Below are 22780 nucleotides of genomic sequence, written 5' to 3'. Positions count from 1 at the left end.
AACCCAAGCATCAACGTGGGGATACAGCCATCTTCCAATTTCGTCTGTCAAATATGCCGCGGTCAAAAATGACGCAATTCCGACCTACCACTTAGGATTATGTTCTATGCAACATTATATTCTACATAAACTTGTTTATCTGATGTTTCAATTCCATATCTCTGAAGTGATATTCTCTCCAAACACCAACATTCTCAGTTTGCTAACGACACCACACTCTCAGAAAATAAAGTACATTGTTGTACCTTGAGGGGTACAGTGGCTTGTCACTGGGGCAGTACTTTCTAAGGTACTTATTTGTACCTTTTATATACTGCTTGGGAACATGTATGTACTGTTTTGGCCCTAAAAAGGAACACATAGTTACCTTGAGGTCCAATAATAAACCCTTGGGGTACATTAGTGTACATTGTACCTTGGGGGACAGAAATGGACTCCTACTGTACCCCTATTTCCGACAGTGCCTCATCATCCTGGGCCGCATCATAGATGGAGATGAGACAGCCTACAGAGATGAGATCAGAGCATTATAAGAGTGGTGCAATGACAGCAAACTCTGCCTTAATATCAGCAAAATGGAGTGATCATGGATGACAGGAGGCTGTAAGAGGACAGCCACACCCCCTTATGCATCAGTGGGGTTGCTGTGGAAAGAGTTAGGAGTATCAAGTTCCTTGCTGTGCACTTCTCCGACAACCTGCCATGGTCCCTTCACACTAAGACAGTCATGAAATTTGCTTCCCCATGACCCTACTTCCTGCGGAGGCTCTGAAAGTTTGGTCTTACCCCCCCAAAAAAGGTGGCACAGTGGTGTAGTAGTTAGCACTGTCACCTCACAGCAAGAAGGTTCTGGGTTCGAGCCCAGTGGTTGACGGGGGCCTTTCTGTGTGGAGTTTGCATGTCCTCCCTGTGTCAGTGTGGGTTTCCTCTGGGTGCTCTGGTTTCCCCCTCACAGTTCAAAGACATGCGGGAGCAGCCATGGCCTGAGGTTGGGCTGAAGTGCCCTTGAGCAAGACATCTAACCCCCAACTGCTCCCCGGATGCTGTAGCATAGCTGCCCACTGCTCTGGGTACGTACTGTATGTGTGCTCATTGATTACTTTGTGTGCATGTGTGTGTTCACTGCTTCAGATGGGTTAAATGTAGAGGATGAATTTCACCGTATGCTTAAGTCTGTGCTTGAGTGTACAGTGGTGCTTGAAAGTTTGTGAACCCTTTAGAATTTTCAATATTTCTGCATAAATATGACCTAAAACATCATCAGATTTTCACACAAGTCCTAAAAGTAGATAAAGAGAACCCAGTTAAACAAATGAGACAAAAATATTATACTTGGTCATTTATTTCTTGAGGAAAATGATCCAATATTACATATCTGTGAGTGGCAAAAGTATGTGAACCTTTGCTTTCAGTATCTGGTGTGACCCCCTTGTGCCGCAATAACTGCAACTAAACGTTTGCGGTAACTGCTGATCAGTCCTGCACACCAGCTTGGAGGAATTTTAGCCCATTCCTCCGTACAGAACAGCTTCAACTCTGGGATGTTGGTAGGTTTCCTCACATGAACTGCTCGCTTCAGGTCCTTCCACAACATTTCGATTGGATTAAGGTCAGGACTTTGACTTGGCCATTCCAAAACATTAACTTTATTCTTCTTTAACCATTCTTTGGTAGAACGACTTGTGTGCTTAGGATCGTTGTCTTGCTGCATGACCCACCTTCTCTTGAGATTCAGTTCATGGACAGATGTCCTGACATTTTCCTTTAGAATTCGCTGGTATAATTCAGAATTCATTGTTCCATCAATGATGGCAAGCCATCCTGGCCCAGATGCAGCCAAACAGGCCCAAACCATGATACTACCACCACCATGTTTCACAGAAGGGATAAGGTTCTTATGCTGGAATACAGTGTTTTCCTTTCTCCAAACATAACGCTTCTCATTTGAACCAAAAAGTTCTATTTTGGTCTCATCTGTAGGTTGAATTGGGATTAATTAAATTATAAATTATGTGATAATTGATAATTAAATTAATCAATTTATAAATAAAGATCAGTCTCATAAAATCTTAAATTATTAATCTTAACACTCACCGTGAATGGTTACATTCAAGATTAATGGTAGCTCTGTATTAGATGGGAAACCCAGTTGTATACAAAAGCTAAATTCTGAAGGAAAAAGGAGTTCTAAATAGTTGACCTTGTGAATAAACAACAGGAACAAGTAAAATGCAATTCAATTTTATTAGCTTTTATTTGTCTACTACTCACTAATAATAATAAACTCAAAATACATTCAATGTCAGCAAAGGTAATAACAAGACAAAACAATGGAACAATTACACCTGGACTATAAATTTGAGGGAAAGAGAGAGAGAAAGAGATAGAAGGAAAAAGAAAAGAATCCCTTGTGTGTGCGTGTGTGAGGCTAGGGCAAGCCGATGCGTGTGTGTGTGTGTGTGACCTAGCTTGTCGTTAGCTAAAACAAAGGAATGTTAGCTAAAACAAAGGAATGTTAGCTAAATAGAACAAAGGATTAGCTCTGTGGCTAATGTGTGCTTTGTGTAGGTATCTGTGGGCAGATGCTAATGACTAGCCACTCTGGCAATGCTTAAACAAAATGGCGGTCAGTGCCTAGGTGTCGTATCACAGGTAACTCAATGAGGAAGGTATCAAAATGGCGTCGGAAAAATGGCGCCTGCAGGCCTAGTCGAGAACACAAGCCTACCAGCTAGCGTATCACCCTGAGGTAGCTAGCAATAAGTTGCTAAGGAGAATCTGACCACGCTACAGCTGGATCCAAACACTGCACTTAACAACAATTTCCAACAGACTATCTAGGCAAAGAACTCAACGCGAGAGAGAGAGAGAGAGAAAGAGTGTGAGAGAGTGTGTATATGTGTTGGATGGAGAGAACTAGGCCTTGTAGCGGTCTAGCCTCGGAGCTTAAAATAACAAACTTGTCGCTGCGCTGCTAATCAGATAGGGAAGCTAGCAATGGAGTTAAGGAAAGATATCATGCCAGATACCCTGTCTAACAAGTTCAAAGAAAAAAAACAGAACCAAAACAAACAATAAAAACAAACAAACAAACAATAAAAACAAACAAACACCTTCCGTGTCTGAGCGGGTATGCTAAATAGCTCAAAGCTTAAACATGACCCTAACAACCATCTGAATAAGCTACAAATTAAAAATTTGCCCAAGTGCCTACTCAATGCGATGGAAGTTCTTTCTCCGATGTCCGCGCTGAGGGTCGCAGTCCGAGGAGAGGAGGTTAGCGGCGCGTTGCGTCCAACCGCGGCTAACGAAGCAGGGAGATGAAGGCCTAGCTGGCCCACGGTGCTTCAGGAGAAACCTCCGGTGATGCGTCGACGAGGAAAAGGCTGAGAGGAGCGAAGCTGTCCGCAAATGCCTCTTAGCATGGAAAACTACTTAACTGTAGTTAAACTTTGCAAAGGTTTAGAATCAAAACCACTATATCGCTGAAACTTAGCGGGTCGTTCAAAAGTTCGGCCGAAACTAATTTGAACAGGCTGTTCTCAGACAATAGCGGTTAGTCTCAACACTGTAGGCGAGCGTGCCTACAGTCCGTCCGACCACTCCAGTAGTCAGAACATGAGAGAGCGAATCGAGGCGCTCTCGATACAGTTAAAGCAGTTCCACTTCACGTCACATCCGGGTGGAGCGCGCAAGGAAATTGTGGGATCGTTATAGGGGGCGCTGGCGAGTTACCAACATTCCCCCCTTGGCCATAGGCGCTGAAAGGAGTGATACCCTATGGGCACATGGTGTTTAGTCTGCGGCCCACGGTCCCTAGTAATCCACAATGAGGTAGTTCCACAATGAGGTAGTTCCAAGGGTCCTTTCTGTGAAAAGTCTTTCAGACACAGTTCAACAGTTCAATTCATTTCATACAGTCCATAAGATGCATAGGCACTTGGGCATGAAAGCATAGGCACTTGGACATGAAAACAATTACACTATGGCTACTTAACTACCTTCTACATACAACATTTCACACAGCAAACAAAAAAAAATCAAAACTCCATAAAAGAAAATGGAAAAGAGGGGTTAGTTAGCATGTTAGCAAGCCTACTCTTCAAGAAAGTTAGTGGAGGCCTTAGGCCTGATGGAGAATCGGACAATGCCACGATCTAATTTCTCAGGTGCGTAGATCGTTTTGTCCAGTTTGCGGTGTAGTGTCAGTATGTACCTATGTAGAGTGATGGCTATGAAGACTGTGATAACCCAACCGCCAGCTAGAAATCCCAGCGCAATTCGGCTTATTAAAGATCCTTGATCGGACGAAGGGTTTGCGCGGTTATTCAAGAAAGTGGTAGCGATGCCAGTGGGCTTAAGATCGAATTGCACGGTTTTGGTCCCTTCCAGCAGTAGTTGTGCTTGGAGGGTGGAGTTTATCTCAAGTTCGTGACCTGGGAAGGCATCGGGCATTTCTATCTCGGTCTCATACTGGTCCGCGCTAAGGTGATGGAGGGTGATGTCACCCACGTGAACAGTGGCTCCTAGTGGGACACTTAGGAGAGAGGTTTCGTTAGGGATCTTCATTCTAGTGGCAGTGTTATGTTGATCATATGATACCAGAATCTCAGTTTGGGGAGTGTTGATTAGCCACCGATTACCAGCTCTTTCTACTCTAGTTCCTATTCCTTCATCTTTAATAGACAATTTGCCTGCACACTTCTGATCGGGGACTTTTATCAATCCACAGAGACGGTCTGTGGTGTCTCGGATAAAGGGATTGCTGGGGCAGACCCAGTGGATATCTTTGGTAGAGGTGCACATGTCTAAGTTAGGGACGAGGTAGATAGAGGGGTTGTCATCGTGATAGGCTATGGTGGAAGGTGTCTGCAAACGTACGTGTACGTCGTTGTTCCAGAAACCTACATTAAGGACAGATTTGATTCTGTATATGTTTTGCCGTTCAATAACAGGGAGATTGAGGATGAAGCCTATTTCTAGGTTTTGAGGGTTCACAAAAATGGGGATAGCACTGCCAAGACTATAAGCCAGATGAATCTGTGATGAGTAAACGTTAGTCGTGGTAGTAGATCGGAGTATGCTGTCAACCATGCTGAGGGGTATCAAATATGGTGGGATTTTACCTCCACTCAGGGTGCTGAGAGAGCTACTTACTTCTCTCATCAGGTCCTGCATTAGGTCTCGGATTACTCGGACGTACTTGACCTCGCTTCTCATGATTGTCGCTAGCCTGTCTACGGCATGTACGGTGTTCTTGATTAATGTAGAATGCATGTTAACGGTTAGTATGGTTCCCTGCAGGGTTTTGCCTAGGCCCTGCAGCTCCTCCTGTTGAGTTAGTAGTCTACCCTGGATTTCTGGCATTTCTTCCTTAAGAATGTTCATTTCTCGTTTGACCGCGGTTAGGCTAACGGTGTTAACGGCAGAGAGGCCCATTGAGAACAGAGAGCCAATGGCGGATGCAGCAGTAAGTAGTCCTCCGAGGAACCGTTTAGGGCGTGTTTTGCCGCTGAGTTCCTCCTCAGTGACTATGAACTTCTGTAACTGTTCGAGCATGTGAACTGTGGTACGCTTGGCGTGTTCGATGTTGGACCCAATCTCGGAGTCAGGCCCGGTTTCGAGGTTTGTTTGTGTGGGCGATCTAAAATGCTTACGGTACACGTCCCAAGGATCGAGGCGGGTGTACACGCGCTGGGTATGGACGCGGCAATTGGTGAGGAGCAGTCCTGGGGCATCTTGGAGAACGATGCCACTCGGCGGACCTGGTTCCACTATGTTACCGGCCAATGTGGTCTGCAGGACTAGGAAGATGCCGAGGATCCAGAGAGGGGCCATTCTGCAACATACAGGAGTTTGTTATTCCGATTTGAGTGGTAACGAGGGTGGTTACTTATAGATGCACGCTTATGGATTGAGAGGCATGCAACTAAGTTGGGCAGGCTATAACTTATTGTTTGTCCACCCCCCTATGGAGTGTGGACTGCTCAAAAAGCTTTATTTGGTTGCTATGGACCCATCTATACGAAGGCGCCTGGCTGGGCTTCGAAGTTTTGATGCGGTAGGCGACGGGGGACAGTTTACCGACGATTTCGAAAGGACCGGACCAACGGGGTAAGAATTTTCTGGCTACTCCTACCGGTTTGGTGAAATTGAAGTATAGGACTCTGTCGCCTACTTCGTACTCACGGTGTGTCGCCTTTCTGTCGTAGTAAGCTTTCTGTCCTTTCGCACTCTTTTCGAGGTGTTCCTGGGCCCACGCAAATGTGGCCTGCAAGTGGCGTTGCAAGTCGGTGACGTACTGGTGTGCAGTGTACGCGGTGGCAACGCTTAGGTCCTCTGGTCGGTAGAGGAGGTGTAAGGGAAGAACCATTTCACGGCCAGTCATCATTTCGAACGGGGTGACTCCGGTGGTGCGGTGAGGAGTGGACCGAATGGCCATCAGCACCAGAGGGAGTTTGATGTCCCAATCTTTGCCATGGTGACTCACATACTTGCGAAGCATGCTCACGATGGTTTGGTTGGCGCGTTCGACCTGACCGGAAGACTGAGGATGATACGCGATGTGGAATTTTGCCTCGACTCCGAGCATCTCCCACAACACTCTCATGACCTCTGCGGTGAAATGAGTACCTCGGTCGGAATCAATGGATAGGGGCAAGCCCCAACGGCTGAACACATGGTTCATAAGAAGGAGAGCGGTGGTCTCTGCGGTTTCGTTTGGGGCGGGCAAGCATTCCACCCACTTCGTGAACGCGCAAGTGACGGTCAGGAGATACTTATTACCTCGAGCTGATTTCGGCACCGGTCCGACCCAGTCTATCTGGAGATTAGACCAGGGGAATGAGATGCCTTTGCTTTGCAGTGGGGCGCGGTTCAACGGTTGGGCTGGTCGGAATTGGCAGCAAATCAAGCACCCTTTAACATACTCGGTAACGTCCTGAATCATGAAGGGCCAATAGACAATCTGTTGGAGTGTCTGGTAGGTCGCCTGAGCGTTCCTATGGCCCCCGCACGGGCTGTCGTGAGCGTACTGCAACATGACCCCCCTATGATCTGTGGGCACGACCCACCGGGGAGGTCCCTGGTTGCGTGGTGTGTACACCAGGAGTCCTTTCTCGAGTTTTAAGCAGTTTTTGAGATTGTGAAGGTGATTTAAGTCTCGGGACTGTTGCAACTCTTGTGGGGAAATTGGGGACGCCACGGGGTCCGCAAGGAACTTACGGATTTGGTGGATCACGGGATCCCTTTCCTGCATAGACACCAGGTCGGCGTCCTGGGGCAGTCGGCCGAGTTGCACGGTTCCTGCTTGGGGTACTGCGTCAGTTTGACCTGCTCTAGCCTGTCGGCGAGTAATCGCGGTTACGTTATGGCGTGGCGTCTCGGGAAGCCATGACGGCTGGAATTCCCAAAGGGGGCCGTCTACGGCTCCCGCTTTGGCGAGGCCATCTGCCTCATCGTTACCGACTTTGTCAGGTCCTGGGACTTGAGAATGTCCCTTCACCTTCTTCCAATAGACGCACATTCCCTGTTCGGTTATGAGTCGATCGCATGCTAGGAAGAGTTCGGAGTGTTTCACTTCCTTGCCCCTTGCGTTTTTCATGTCCTGCACCTTCCACGAGGGAAAGTGTGAGACGAAGCTATGCCTGGCATAATTTGAATCAGAGCAGAGGACTAACCGCTTGATGTTCTCACGGGCAGCTTGTTGCAGGACGATGAGCACGGCTGCTACCTCCGCATATTGGCTAGTCTTAGCCCCAAGTCGGTGTTGGTATTTCCCTTGTATAGGGCCGTTCGCCCATACGATACCGACACCGGCTTGGACTTTGCGTTCATGATGGAATGAGCATCCATCTATGTAAGCGGTGGGGAGGTCTTTGCAGACGTTCTCATCATAGTAGTGGTGGTCGGAGGGGAGAGCAGGTACGGTTGTTAGTTCGGTTTGATCCGGACTATTCTCGCAGTCGCAATGCTGGCATTCCGCCAGGCCTCGGTCAAGCGCCATCTTGTGGTTCTGGGCGTACTTCACCTCGACGTTGTAGCCCTGTAGTGCCATCATCCAAGCTGCGATGCGACTGTTCGAAACTCTTCCCTCTCTCAGCCTCTGGCTGTTCAAGAACAAGACCGGTTGATGATTGGTCTCTATCACCACCTTCTGGCCACCAATGTAACTGCGAAAGTGTTCAACGGCCCAGACCGTGGCCAGCAGGGCTTTTTCGCAGTCTGAAAATTTAAACTCCACAGCACTGAGGGGCCGACTGGCGTATGCTACGACACTGCGATCTTTGTCATGCTGCTGTGACAGTGCAGCGCTCAGGCAGTGGGTGGAGAAACTAGCCTCCAAGAAGAACGGTTTGTCTTTGTCGGGATACGCGAGGCAGGGAGCGGAGCAGAGCTTCTGCTTCATGCTCTTGAACGCGAGTTCTTGAGGCTCACTCCACTGGAAGGGTTTATCCTTTCGGAGGAGCTCGGTGAGCGGTCGTGCTATCTCCGCGTAGTCCTCGATGAACTGTCGGGAGTAGTTGCAGACCCCTAAGAAGCTCCTGAGTTCGGATACGTTGGATGGGGCTTTGATATCTTGGATAGCCCGCACCCTCCCTGACTGGGGTTCAATGCCATCTGGTCCGACGCACAGTCCAACGTATTCGACTTTGGTGCGACACCACTGCCCTTTGGTGACAGAGAGCTTCGCTCCTGCTCTGGACAGCTGAGACAGAACATGGCGTATCTCTTCGAGGTGTGCATCAAAAGTCTGTGACCTAATGAGGATGTCATCGACATAGATCAAGTTGCCACGAGCTGCGGCATCGCTCATTGCCTTATGCAAGAAGATGTTGAATTCAGCGGGGGAGTTCGCGTAGCCGAACGGACATCGGTTGAAAGTTAGCTGGCGGTTCCCAAAGGAAAAGGCCAGCTTGTGCTGGTCAGCTGGATCCACGCGCATGGTCCAGAATCCACTCGCCACGTCGGCGGTGGAGAAGAACTTTGCACCCTTCATCTTGGCAAGTTCTTGATCCAGATGGATCATGGGCCATCTTGACAAGGGCACTTGCTTGTTCAGCTGCCTATAGTCAATGGTGAGACGCCACTTGCCGTTCGGTTTCAGCACCGGCCACAAGGGGGAGTTGTAAGTCGAGTTACACTCACGAATGATCTGCTTTTCCAGCAGAGTGTCCAGTGTTTCTTGTATTGAGTCGTATGCGGCTAACGGGATTTTGTATTGCCGCACGAACGTCGGTGGAGCGTTCGGATCTGTTGGGATTCGGACGGTGTGGATGTCCGTGACTCCGCAGTCATTGGAATCTCGCGCCCAGATCGCCTTGAAGTCGTAGAACAGTTCACGGAGCTGTCGTCTCTGGGTGTCCGTGGTCAGGCTGTCAGCTTTCACCAGCTGTTGTTGAACTTCTCGTTCGAAGCCTGGGTACGGTTCACCTAGAGCTGAATCGACGACCTCAGTTGCAGGGGTGTCGTTGCTCGATTGCGTGGCAAGAGCGTACACCAGCATGTGTTTCGGGGTGTCAGTTTTGGTCATGACTATGCGCTCGTCGCAAAGCATGTCGTGAGGTTCGACGCGGATCATGTGGAAAGGAAGAGTGATCCAGGGAGGTTCCACTGGATCGGAATGAGTGTCCGGCGTTGGCAGCTCACCAATGACTGGAATGGTGAGTTCAAAGTCATGGAATGCCTGGTCTATCAGAAGGCCTAAAGGCCGACGGGCGGGGATCGTGATGGCGTCCCGCGTGGAGTTTTGAACCAGGAGGTAAGCGGAACGATGACTCACTTCAAGCAGCGGAGTCCCACACACGGCTAAATCGAGCTCCATGAAGAATCTGAGAGGCTGGAAGAACGCCTGGGGGCTACGAAACTGTTGGTCTTTCATGATGACCAGCTTAAGAGGGGAACCAGCAGTCCTAGCGGGAATGACAATGTCAAATTCGCTAGTGACATGGCAGGCTTGGGGAATCGTTTGTCCTGACCGCATTTGTTCCGGGTCAGCTTGGAACGGGTGCTTAGCAGCGTCGGCTTGGGTCCAGATGACCCGGTTGACTAGGTCCAGTTGGGCTCCCAGTCTGACCAAGATGTCTGCCCCAATGACCAGTGGGTCAGGAAGTCCGGGGACGACACTCAAGAAATGAAGGAATTCTCTCTGACCGATGGCGAGCGACACGGCGCAGACGCCTGTGGCTTTGATGGGGCTCTGGGGTTGTTCGGCTGACAGTAGCCGGTGGCTCTTCTGCACAAAGACAGGGGAAGGAGTGCTCTGACGCACTATGTCGAACCACGTTTGGCTGATGGCTGACTTCTCTGACCAAAGCGCTAACCTGACGCCAGGTGCCGTGACGCCGTTGACAATAATGTTGCCAGATATCCAGGGGTAGTACCTGGTTGGGGCAGATTCGCCAAGAAAGCAAAGGAAAGACGGGTGGCCATCAAGCGCGTTGCGGTTGAGAGGAGTGTCGGTTGAGTTTGGTGCGTCTTGACTCGGCTCAGGGTGGAGCGGAGTGGTCTCGAGGTTCTCGGGGACCTGCCCTGACTCAGCTATCGGTGGAGTAGCCTCCACCCTAACTTCATCGCAACAGGCTCGATCGTGACGACGAGGATCTGGGGTCTGTGGGGACGCGACCTGGGCCCACAGTTGCCCACGACGACAGTCAATGAGGGGCGCTAGCCTATCTAGTAGGTCTTGGCCAATGAGGAACGGTTCTACACCAACAGAGCAGATGTAAGTGGGGTGAGTGATGGACATGCCCTGGAAGGTGAGTTCTAACCATGCAATGGTTGTTACTGGGGCTTGATTCTGGGTGAAGCTAACCAAGTTGACGTCACAACGTTCGGTTCTGATGGGTCTACCTTGCGCGCGCCGCGCATCAGAAACCTCTGCGAAGACTTTGGAACACATCAGGGTGATTTCTGACCCGGTATCCAAGAGAGCTTGGAGGGAAACGTTGCCTTCTACCACCACTGGGGTATAGATACGCTTGGCGTTGCCTTTCCTAACCAAATCTCCAAGAAACTGCGTCAGGGGTGCATCCTGCGGGTCAGGCTTCACTAACGGAGGGGGTGGTTTCAACTCATCGCTGCCTATTGGGCAGGGGTCCTTTCCCCACCCCACGAGGTAGACACGCGGTGGTGGTGGGGATGGGTCCCGGCCTAGTCATGCTGACGGTTCGTCCCTGTCCTTGCTCGGCTTACCCTTCCTGTTCTTATTGCTCAGCAGTTGTTTAACCCGTGCTAATTCGGTCCTCAATTCTGCCATCCCAAGCGGCTCTTGGTTGGCTTGTTTAATCCGTGCTAATTCAGCCCTCAGTTCTGCCATCCCAAGTGGCTCTTGGTTGGCTTGTTTAGCGGTAGCTAGCTTAGGGCTCCGCTCCCTTCGAGAGGAGTTGCGATGGGGCCTTGACTGTCCGCTATTCTGAGATTTAGGGCCGTGACTGCCAGGTTTGCGGTTACCTTGCCCGTGGGCGTTGGAGCCCTGTTCCCCCTTGGCTCCAGCTTGTCGAACTTTCCAGTTACCTTTGGGTTGACTCGACGTCTGGTGGCCGGGGTTTGGGTTCGCCCAAGGGGGCCCGCGGTTTGGGGCTTCACCCCCTTCTAGGCCTAAGGACTGATCTTCCTGCTCATATAGGCTGAGGACTCTGGGATCGTCCTCGTGGCGGTCCGTGGGTCGGACGAACGTCTCCCACGTTAGTTGTGCGGTGCGACGCATTTCTCTCATAGTATGGGGGCGCTGGCGACACGCGAGTGTTACTTGGTTACGGATGCACGGGTGAAGGTTATGGAGGAAGAGGGACTTGAAGTTGCGATCTTCCTCTAGCCCGGGCTCGCTTCTGCCCTGAAAGTACGCTGCACGGAGCCGACGGTAGTACTCGCGAGGGTGTTCGCTTCGTTTCTGTCTGATCAGAATGGCACCCATCGTCGCAGCAGTCTCGTCCTCGTACAACGAGTATTCCTCTTTCAAGTACTTGCGTATCTTCTTGTAGTTGTCGAGGACTGACTGCGGTAAGGTCTCAACGAATGCTCGTACGCCACTACCTAAAGTTTTCCAGACTAGTCTGGCCTTTTCATGCGACGTAGCCTCTGGCAGGTCCAGGAGGCTACGCTCGATTTCCCGGAAATAATCATTAACGCTTCGGTGTCTATGTTTTTCCGGCTCAAAACGCTCTATGTCTTTCGCAAGGACGTCGATTTGGCGGATCCTAGTTTTGCGTTCTGCGACGAGGCGTTTTGATTTTGACCCGTAGGGGTCCTCGCTGTCTTCGCTATTTGAGCTGCTCTCATATCGCCTATGTCTGCGTTTCGGCTTGTAGGCGGCCTCTCCGTCAGAGGAGTCTGAGGGTACGTAGCGCGGCGTTTTCTGCGGGCTAGAGGCTGCAGCGATATTGAAGCGTGAGGGGGTGTAGTGGGGAGTAAAGTAAAAACTCCCAGCGCCACGAGGTGGCGATCGCGCGACTTTCACGCGAGTTGAGCTTGAGTGCGGTGTCTGATCTACCGTTCTAAGCTCAGGTTCTTCCTCCTCCAGAGCGGAACTCTGTTCTTGGGAGGGTTTGGCCGATCCCTCATCTGAGCGACGTGCTTGCGTCACTTCTTCTCTGAGGTATTCTATTTCGCGCTTTAGTTCATCTTGTGTGGCTCTCAGGCCCACGAGGCTACTCTCCGCGCTTTCTGCTCTCCTTTGAGCTTCGGCCAGTTGTCGTTTTAGTGTTCTTTTCTCTTGTTCGAGGGTCATACACACATGTTCCATTTCCTTATAGTAGATCATGAACAATTTGGGTAGCCCTTCTGGGAGAGTCATAGTACGCTCCTTAAGTTCCCTAACGGCTATGTGTATTTCATCAAAGCGAGCCTTTTGGTCCAGATCACAGAAGTAATTTCTCCTATCCTCCGGGACTTGGCCTAAATCGCCTACAACGTCGAAGAGAGAGAGGAGGGGCCCTTCTGACTCCCTTGATGGGGAACGCGACATTTTGTTCGAAATGTATTAATTAACTTAAAGGAAATTAATACTAGGTGTTGATTAGGTTAGAATTTAATTTAATCCAAGTTGCTAAATAATTGATGTGGTTTCTTAGCTACTTTGTTTTCACTAATGTTTCACTTGTATTAATTAGCTCAATTAATAATTAGTTAATAATGATTATTATTAATAATATTAATTAAGTACTTGGATTAGATATTACTCTAATGTACTAATCAATTAAACCAGTTTATCAGCTAACTGTGGTTGGCAGCTGAATTTCAGTTCTGTGATTAACACACTGTTAATGATTCACCATTAAAGTCATCTGTGTTATACCTTGGCAGTTGATTTTGGGTATACAGCAGTTTACAAGTTATTGTTGAGAGATTCACAAGGTCATTAAACTAATCCTCACACGGGGCACCACTTTAATGTAGGTTGAATTGGGATTAATTAAATTATAAATTATGTGATAATTGATAATTAAATTAATCAATTTATAAATAAAGATCAGTCTCATAAAATCTTAAATTATTAATCTTAACACTCACCGTGAATGGTTACATTCAAGATTAATGGTAGCTCTGTATTAGATGGGAAACCCAGTTGTATACAAAAGCTAAATTCTGAAGGAAAAAGGAGTTCTAAATAGTTGACCTTGTGAATAAACAACAGGAACAAGTAAAATGCAATTCAATTTTATTAGCTTTTATTTGTCTACTACTCACTAATAATAATAAACTCAAAATACATTCAATGTCAGCAAAGGTAATAACAAGACAAAACAATGGAACAATTACACCTGGACTATAAATTTGAGGGAAAGAGAGAGAGAAAGAGATAGAAGGAAAAAGAAAAGAATCCCTTGTGTGTGCGTGTGTGAGGCTAGGGCAAGCCGATGCGTGTGTGTGTGTGTGTGACCTAGCTTGTCGTTAGCTAAAACAAAGGAATGTTAGCTAAAACAAAGGAATGTTAGCTAAATAGAACAAAGGATTAGCTCTGTGGCTAATGTGTGCTTTGTGTAGGTATCTGTGGGCAGATGCTAATGACTAGCCACTCTGGCAATGCTTAAACAAAATGGCGGTCAGTGCCTAGGTGTCGTATCACAGGTAACTCAATGAGGAAGGTATCAAAATGGCGTCGGAAAAATGGCGCCTGCAGGCCTAGTCGAGAACACAAGCCTACCAGCTAGCGTATCACCCTGAGGTAGCTAGCAATAAGTTGCTAAGGAGAATCTGACCACGCTACAGCTGGATCCAAACACTGCACTTAACAACAATTTCCAACAGACTATCTAGGCAAAGAACTCAACGCGAGAGAGAGAGAGAGAGAAAGAGTGTGAGAGAGTGTGTATATGTGTTGGATGGAGAGAACTAGGCCTTGTAGCGGTCTAGCCTCGGAGCTTAAAATAACAAACTTGTCGCTGCGCTGCTAATCAGATAGGGAAGCTAGCAATGGAGTTAAGGAAAGATATCATGCCAGATACCCTGTCTAACAAGTTCAAAGAAAAAAAACAGAACCAAAACAAACAATAAAAACAAACAAACAAACAATAAAAACAAACAAACACCTTCCGTGTCTGAGCGGGTATGCTAAATAGCTCAAAGCTTAAACATGACCCTAACAACCATCTGAATAAGCTACAAATTAAAAATTTGCCCAAGTGCCTACTCAATGCGATGGAAGTTCTTTCTCCGATGTCCGCGCTGAGGGTCGCAGTCCGAGGAGAGGAGGTTAGCGGCGCGTTGCGTCCAACCGCGGCTAACGAAGCAGGGAGATGAAGGCCTAGCTGGCCCACGGTGCTTCAGGAGAAACCTCCGGTGATGCGTCGACGAGGAAAAGGCTGAGAGGAGCGAAGCTGTCCGCAAATGCCTCTTAGCATGGAAAACTACTTAACTGTAGTTAAACTTTGCAAAGGTTTAGAATCAAAACCACTATATCGCTGAAACTTAGCGGGTCGTTCAAAAGTTCGGCCGAAACTAATTTGAACAGGCTGTTCTCAGACAATAGCGGTTAGTCTCAACACTGTAGGCGAGCGTGCCTACAGTCCGTCCGACCACTCCAGTAGTCAGAACATGAGAGAGCGAATCGAGGCGCTCTCGATACAGTTAAAGCAGTTCCACTTCACGTCACATCCGGGTGGAGCGCGCAAGGAAATTGTGGGATCGTTATAGGGGGCGCTGGCGAGTTACCAACACATCCGTCCACAAAACATTTTTCCAATAGCCTTCTGGCTTGTCCATGTGATCTTTAGCAAACTGCAGACGAGCAGCAATGTTCTTTTTGGAGAGCAGTGGCTTTCTCCTTGCAACCCTGCCATGCATACCATTGTTGTTCAGTGTTCTCCTGATGGTGGACTCATAAATATTAACATTAGCCAATGTGAGAGAGGCCTTCAGTTGCTTAGAAGTTACCCTGGGGTCCTTTGTCACCTCGCCGACTATTACACGCCTTGCTCTTGGAGTAATCTTTGTTGGTCGACCACTCCTGGGGAGGGTAACAATGGTATTGAATTTCTTCCATTTGTACACAATCTGTCTGACTGTGGATTGGTGGAGTCCAAACTCTTTAGAGATGGTTTTGTAACCTTTTCCAGCCTGATGAGCATCAACAACACTTTTTCTGAGGTCCTCAGAAACCTCCTTTGTTCATGCCATGATACACTTCCACAAACATGTGTTGTGAAGATCAGACTTTGATCAATCCCTGTTCTTTAAATAAAACAGGGCGCCCACTCACACCTGATTGTCATACCAATTGATTGAAAACACCGGACTCTAATTTCGCCTTCAAATTAACTGCTAATCCTAGAGGTTCACATACTTTTGCCACTCACAGATATGTAATATTGGATCATTTTCCTCAATAAATAAATGACCAAGTATGATATTTTTGTCTCATTTGTTTAACTGGGTTCTCTTTATCTACTTTTAGGACTTGTGTGAAAATCTGATGATGTTTTAGGTCATGTTTATGCAGAAATATAGAAAATTCTAAAGGGTTCACAAACTTTCAAGCACCACTGTATGTGTGAGAAATAAAGGCCTCTTCTTCTTCTTTTTAAAATCCTGACCAGATTTTACAAATGTACCATAGACAGCATCCTGGCTGGGTGACTGTCTGGTTTGGCAGCTGCTTCCTTCACAACCGCACAGCCCTCCAAAGAGTCGTGAGAACAGCTCATTATTGGTAACAAACTCCCAGTCTTACGGGACATCTAATTCAATGTCTGAAGAAGGCTCATCAAATCATCAGACCGCAATCACCCAGTAAACGGACTGTTTACCAGACAGCCATCAAGTAGTCAATACCACAGCATTAAATCCACAACCAGCAGACTGAAGAGCATTTTCTACCTTCAGGGCATCAGGATCCTGAATAAGCTGTAATCCAGTCACTATTTCTTCTTTCAATCTTTCACTCATGCCTTCACTACTTCCCACACACTGGTCACCTCGTTGACAGCTCAAGGATACTCATGGACAATCTGTTTTCGCCATGCTACAATATTTCTTAAGGGCACTATTACCACTTTACTCCTGGTAAGGACTAAGTCCTGTCTCTGTGCAATATATTGCTATATTTATTACACATGCTACTACATCCAATTAAACTGTAAACTTTTCTAAATGTTTAAATGCTACTTTGTACTGCTGCTTCATCTGCTTTTTATACTCTCCTATGTCTATAGTGGACTGTTCAGGCATTACAATTGCACACAGCTTCTATTTATTTTACTACTTTTGCACTCTTGTTCGCATACTGTGACTGTATATATTTCAGTGTTTACAGTTAGAATCCGTACTTTACTTACATACTAACTAGGCATGCATACTATACATACTACAACCCCAGATCAGAAGCAGTGATTTCTAAATTTACTTTGACTTGTATTTCATTGCAGACAGAATGAACCCAAGATATTCCATGTTTTGCTGGTCAACTTCATTTCATTTGTTAATATACGGCACGTCCGTTCCTGCGTTTTAGGTCTGCAACACATCCCAAAAAAAGTTAGGATGGGGCAGTTTAGGGCTCGTAATGACATAAAAAATTAAATGATGTGATTTGACACAGATGATGTCAACAGATGATTGTCATCATGATTTGGTACAAAATCAGTATCCAGGAAAGGCCTAGTCTTTGAGCAACAAAGATGGGCTGAGGATCTCTAGCTTGTCAAGAAATGCATTCGAAAATTATTGAAATGTTTAAAAACAATGTTCCTCAAAGAAACATAGGAAGGGATTTGGATTTTTCACCCTCTACGGTGCATAACATCATTCAATGACTCAAGGAATCTGGAGGAATTTAGTTGAGTAAAGGGCAAGGGCTCAAGCCTAAGCTGAACACCTGTGATCTCCGATCCCTCATCTGCATCAAGAACCGTCATTCATCTATAGCCAATATAACCACATGGGCTTGGGATTACTTTGGCAAACCTTTGGCAAGCTCTCCAGCACAGAGTTACATCTACAAATGCCAGTTAAAACTTTCCTAAGCAAAAACAAAGCCTTACAGTGTTTCCCACAGACCAGGTAGCAATTTGTGGTGCTCCACTGTGCCGATGAGGGAATCGTGCGCGGTAGTGTCGTGGCGGTCGGTGGAGTCGGTCATCGGGGTGTATGCAAAGTGTTTACAGCGGGCGGTGTTCAAACACACAGTATTTTTCTTCAGAGTCACCTGCTGGGACTATTTTAAAGCTACAAGAAGCATTTGAGATTATTCAGTTCAATCTAAATTCTTTTAAGTTCTTTAAGAGAAGACAGCTAAAACAATTTTTACCAGAACCCTGCCTGGTTTCATTCCTCGACCCAACTTTACATTACAGGGCAGGCCATTAGTTTGCTGTGCTTGATGTTGGTGGAAAACCTGTCTTTTAAATTTATGAAAATTACTCACCAAAATTGAAGTTAAAGTTTAGTTTTTACTAGAGATGCACCGACTGCAATTTTTTGGGCCGATTCCGATTTTCCATGGAGTGTGACCTGCCGATACTGATTTTGGCCGATTCCGATTTCATTTTTTCAAACCACTTCACAGCACACACAAAGACTATTTTCTTTTTATCTTTTCTTTAATAGAACATTCTGCCAGATTTTCAGTAATAAATTTTCAACACCTCAAAGGTTGAAAACAAACAAAAAGACATAGATTTTACAAAGAACATTCTTCATGTTTGGTATTAACATATTAATTCCTGAAATAGGAAATTCACACAAACATTTTTTCTTTTCCCATCCAATATCTGGCACAAAAACAACTCCCCCCTCATATATTATTTGCCTACTGCTATGGAACACACTTTCATAAGCCTATTTAGATCTGAAAACTTATGCCTTATAGAACAACCCATTTCTTCATTCAGTATCAAAATACAAAAATAATTTCCAGTCATACTTATACCATAGCCATTCTATCATCTTTGTCAAATGTGTATTTGTAGAGTAATTTCCAATGGAATCAAGTGCAACCAAGGTTGTAAAACAAACAAAAAGACATTTTTTTCTCTCTCTTTTTGTACAAATCTAACTAGATGTTTGGTAATAGGCTAACGTATTAATTCCTGTAATGGGAAATTCACACAACCACAAAATGGAGGTTTTCTTCTTTTCACATCCAATATCTGGCACAAAAAAAAACAAACAAAAAAACTATATTTGGATATCCAAATATAGTGATTTTTTTTTTTTGTTAACGGTGCGTGCGCCAGAGCTCGTTAGGCGCGCAGGACTGACACTGTTCTGCGCAAGCGCAACACAATTGCACTAGAAAGCATGTTCAAGCTGCCAGTGTAGCTGCAGTCTTTTTAGTTGTGAATTACGAGTATTTCCACTTTCATCTCTATGTGATACACAAGTTTTGATCGGCAGAAAATCGGCATATTTTAATTTTGACCGGCCGGTCGCCGGTCATGGCCGATCACGTGAAAATCGGCCGATTCCGATCAGCAGCCGGTCAATCGGTGCATCTCTGGTTTTTACCTTAGTTTTTTACCTTTTTGGTAGCAATCTTTCAATCATTCTTTAGTTGACATTCAAGGAATAAATTGCAAAAAACAAGCTGGAGGTTTTTATTTTAAATATTGAAATCAACACTTACCTCAACCAATAGTATAATGAAATAAATAGTATAATGTAACAAAATAATAATAAAATATCATTATTAGATGTAAGAAACCACTTAAGGTAACACCAAGGCAACTAACAATAATGAAAAAGCATTACCCTAATTGGTGCAAAGCCTGCATGCCCTATCAGAACATTTAATTCTGCGTGGCTTCCTGAAAAAAAAAACTCAAGTGCCCTACCGTAAGGGAAGTCATTGCTGAAGCGGGATAAACGGGATAATGCAATAAGGCCGGTTCCTCATGTCAAGCTGCTACTGTAGGCATCAAAATTGGTTTATAGCCTGACTCAGGGATGTCCGTTTCCTGTAAGCCCAGAAGGCTATGATAAAGCTCATCATGAGCACAACGTAGGCTACCTTTTAAAATAAGGGGTCGGAGGCAAATCGGGAAGGCTGCGTTATTTTTAATTAGCCTAACAGGCCTATTTGCAGTCTGAGTATATGCGCACTGGCAGGCCTGTGGACACGCCTCTCTCTCTCTCTCTCTATCTCTCTCTCTCTCTCTCTCTCTGTGTGTGGGTGTGCGCGCGCGTGAACAAGAAGAAAGAGCACTATGAATGAACGGAACGATACGCAACGGAATTTTTTTTTTTTAAATCGCGAGTCTGATTGTGTGGCGATAGGAATCCATTGTGTGGCGCTGCGCCACACAATGCTCTATGTATGGGAAACCCTGCCTTATGTTAACCATGTCCAGAAGTGCCATCGACTTCTCTGGGCCCAGAGGCATCTAGGATGGACCATCACACAGTGGAAATGTGTATTGTGGTCAGATGAATCGGCATTCCAGGTCATTTTTGGAAGAACTCGACAAGTATATTTGAACATTTAGATTATATATTATTAGAATCTGATTAGTACATTTGAAAAGGATGTTAAAACATTAATTAGAATTAACTGAATTAATTGCAAAAATCACCCAGCACTACAACAAACACCACATTTTCCAAACATCACCATTCTCCACTCAACAAAAACACTTTCCAAACACCAACATTTTCTAACAAACGTCAACATTTTCAAAACATCAATCCATACTTTACCAAACACCAAAACACATGATGACACCATCAAACATTACCGTTTTCGATCAAATGCATAAATCCCACTCGAAATTCTCCCACAAAATGCAACATTGTTCAACAAACACCAACATTCTCCATCAAGAAACCAGATACTTCAAACACCATAACACATCAACAGTCACCAACCAACACCACCATTCTTAATCCCACTTGACATTCTCAAACAAAAATGCAAGATTCTTCAGCAAACACCAACATTCTCCAACAAAAACCAACACTCTCTCCATGTTATCTAGAGGCCTGTCGACCCATCATTTCGATGGCCAATACTAGAAGTCAACAGGTAATTTTCTGCAATGAGGGGCTTCGAATGTCCAATTAGATACAATTATGATGAAACAAAAACAAGCAACGTTAGTTGCAGTGGCAGATCAAAATAATAATAATAATAATAATAAACCTTTATTTGTCACATGCACACTTCAAGTACAGTGAAATTCATCCTCTGCATTTAACCCATCTGAAGCAGTGAACACACGCACTCAGAGCAGTGGGCAGCCACACCAGAGCGCCCGGGGAGCAGTCAGGGGTCAGGTACCTTGCTCAAGGGCACCTCAGCCCAAGGCCGCCCCACGTCAACCTAACTGCATGTCTTTGGATTGTGGGTGAAATCGGAACACCCGGAGGAAACCCATGCAGACAACATGCAAACTCCACACAGAAAGGCCCTCACCAGCCGCTGGGTTCGAACCCGGAACCTTCTTGCTGTGAGGCGACCGTGCTAACCACTACACAAACCACTACACCACCCAAATAAATGCCAGTGGACAAGTGAGGACCCCAAACAACACAATAAATATGCATCCCATGTGCATGTTTCTCTGGTACAATGTTTGCGCTCCCTTATTTCTGAAGTGGGACATGATTTGCTGCTCAGAACCAATAGCATGCTCCCATTGGCCAGTGTGTGGCACAGCAACCAACCATAGTCCTTGTTTCATACTATAGCCAGGTTCAGTTGTAGCAACAGAAGAAAGGTTGGCCTCCGCAACCAATTTAGCATCTGTACATTGGACCGCCTTGTTTGTCTATGCTACGCCAAGCTAGCCATTGAGAACTTCCCATTTGAAGAAGCCGGAGAACTTTTCATGCAACCTCATCTGAGGCATGTGTGAAATCTCTAATGCTTACACAGGCTCAATATCTACAGGTAAAGGTTAGCTTCTGTGGTTGGGACAGCCATTACCAATTTACCACACCATGCTAATCAGGACTGAGCATTGCAGAATTAGGCACAAAGGCTACATGTGCTATAAAATGGCATAAAAGAAATAATTTTCTTGAAATTATTTGAGTTGACTGATTCCTTTTTCAGAAATTCACTATCGGAAACACCTTATTTTAAGAGTTTCTCCCAACTGCTTTTTCATACCAAGATTGCACCAGAGGACCATAAATTTGCTTGAATATTTCAAATTTTCTCAGGGGAGCATGCCCCCGAACCCCCCTAGCAGTTCTCCGCTCGGCCATCAAACACCCTTCTCTCAATTTCAAGATAACACTCTGAATAATGGGCAGCCTTCTCCATAAAACACTAACAAATTCAAACAACATTCTTCATCAGACACCAACATACTTCACCAAACATTAAGATTTTCCATGAATCACCAACATATATCTCATCTCATCTCATTATCTCTAGCCGCTTTATCCTTCTACAGGGTCGCAGGCAAGCTGGAGCCTATCCCAGCTGACTACGGGCGAAAGGCGGGGTACACCCTGGACAAGTCGCCAGGTCATCACAGGGCTGACACATAGACACAGACAACCATTCACACTCACACCTACGCTCAATTTAGAGTCACCAGTTAACCTAACCTGCATGTCTTTGGACTGTGGGGGAAACCGGAGCACCCGGAGGAAACCCACGCAGACACGGGGAGAACATGCAAACTCCACACAGAAAGGCCCTCGCCAGCCCCGGGGCTCAAACCCAGGACCTTCTTGCTGTGAGGCGACAGCGCTAACCACTACACCACCGTGCCGCCACCAACATATATAGTTCCACAAAATACAACATTCTCCACCAAACAACATTCCCAACTAAACACCAACATACTTCACCAAAAACTAACAAACATTCTCCATGAAACGCCTATGCTATCCACCACACAACATTCCTCACCAAACACCAACGTTCTCCACGAAACACCTACGCTATCCACCACACAACATTCCTCACCAAACACCAACGTTCTCCACGAAACACCTACGCTATCCACCACACAACATTCCTCACCAAACACCAACATTCTCCATGAAACACCTACGCTATCCACCACACAACGTTCCTCACCAAACACTAACATTGTCAACCAAATACAAATATAACTGACTAAACACTAAAACCTACAAACCTTTCCATCAAACACCAAGACACCACAACATCAAACACCACCAATGACCATCAAACGCATAAATCCGACCCCAATCATGGCATTACTAATGTGATTCATAAATTCCAGTATCAGCAATCAAAGGTTTGGCTCGACTGCTCATTGAGATTCTAAGACTTCCAGATACTATATTATCAATATAAAATGCATTGTAATATATGTATAGAGCAGGGGTATTCAATTAAAAGTCACTGAGGTCCAGTTATTAAATT

The 22780-nt window shown here is 46.0% G+C and overlaps 1 protein-coding gene across 1 annotated transcript in view; it reads right to left on the bottom strand.

Annotated features, from left to right (window-relative positions):
• Positions 1-22780, bottom strand: part of LOC132895989 (calcium-responsive transactivator-like) — an 80092-nt gene that overhangs the window by 14509 nt on the left and 42803 nt on the right. The window lies entirely within an intron of this gene.

Source organism: Neoarius graeffei, chromosome 13 (assembly GCF_027579695.1).
Source record: "Neoarius graeffei isolate fNeoGra1 chromosome 13, fNeoGra1.pri, whole genome shotgun sequence".
In the NCBI taxonomy this organism is placed as follows: Eukaryota; Metazoa; Chordata; class Actinopteri; order Siluriformes; family Ariidae; genus Neoarius; species Neoarius graeffei.
This window is presented reverse-complemented; position numbering and strand designations above follow the sequence as displayed.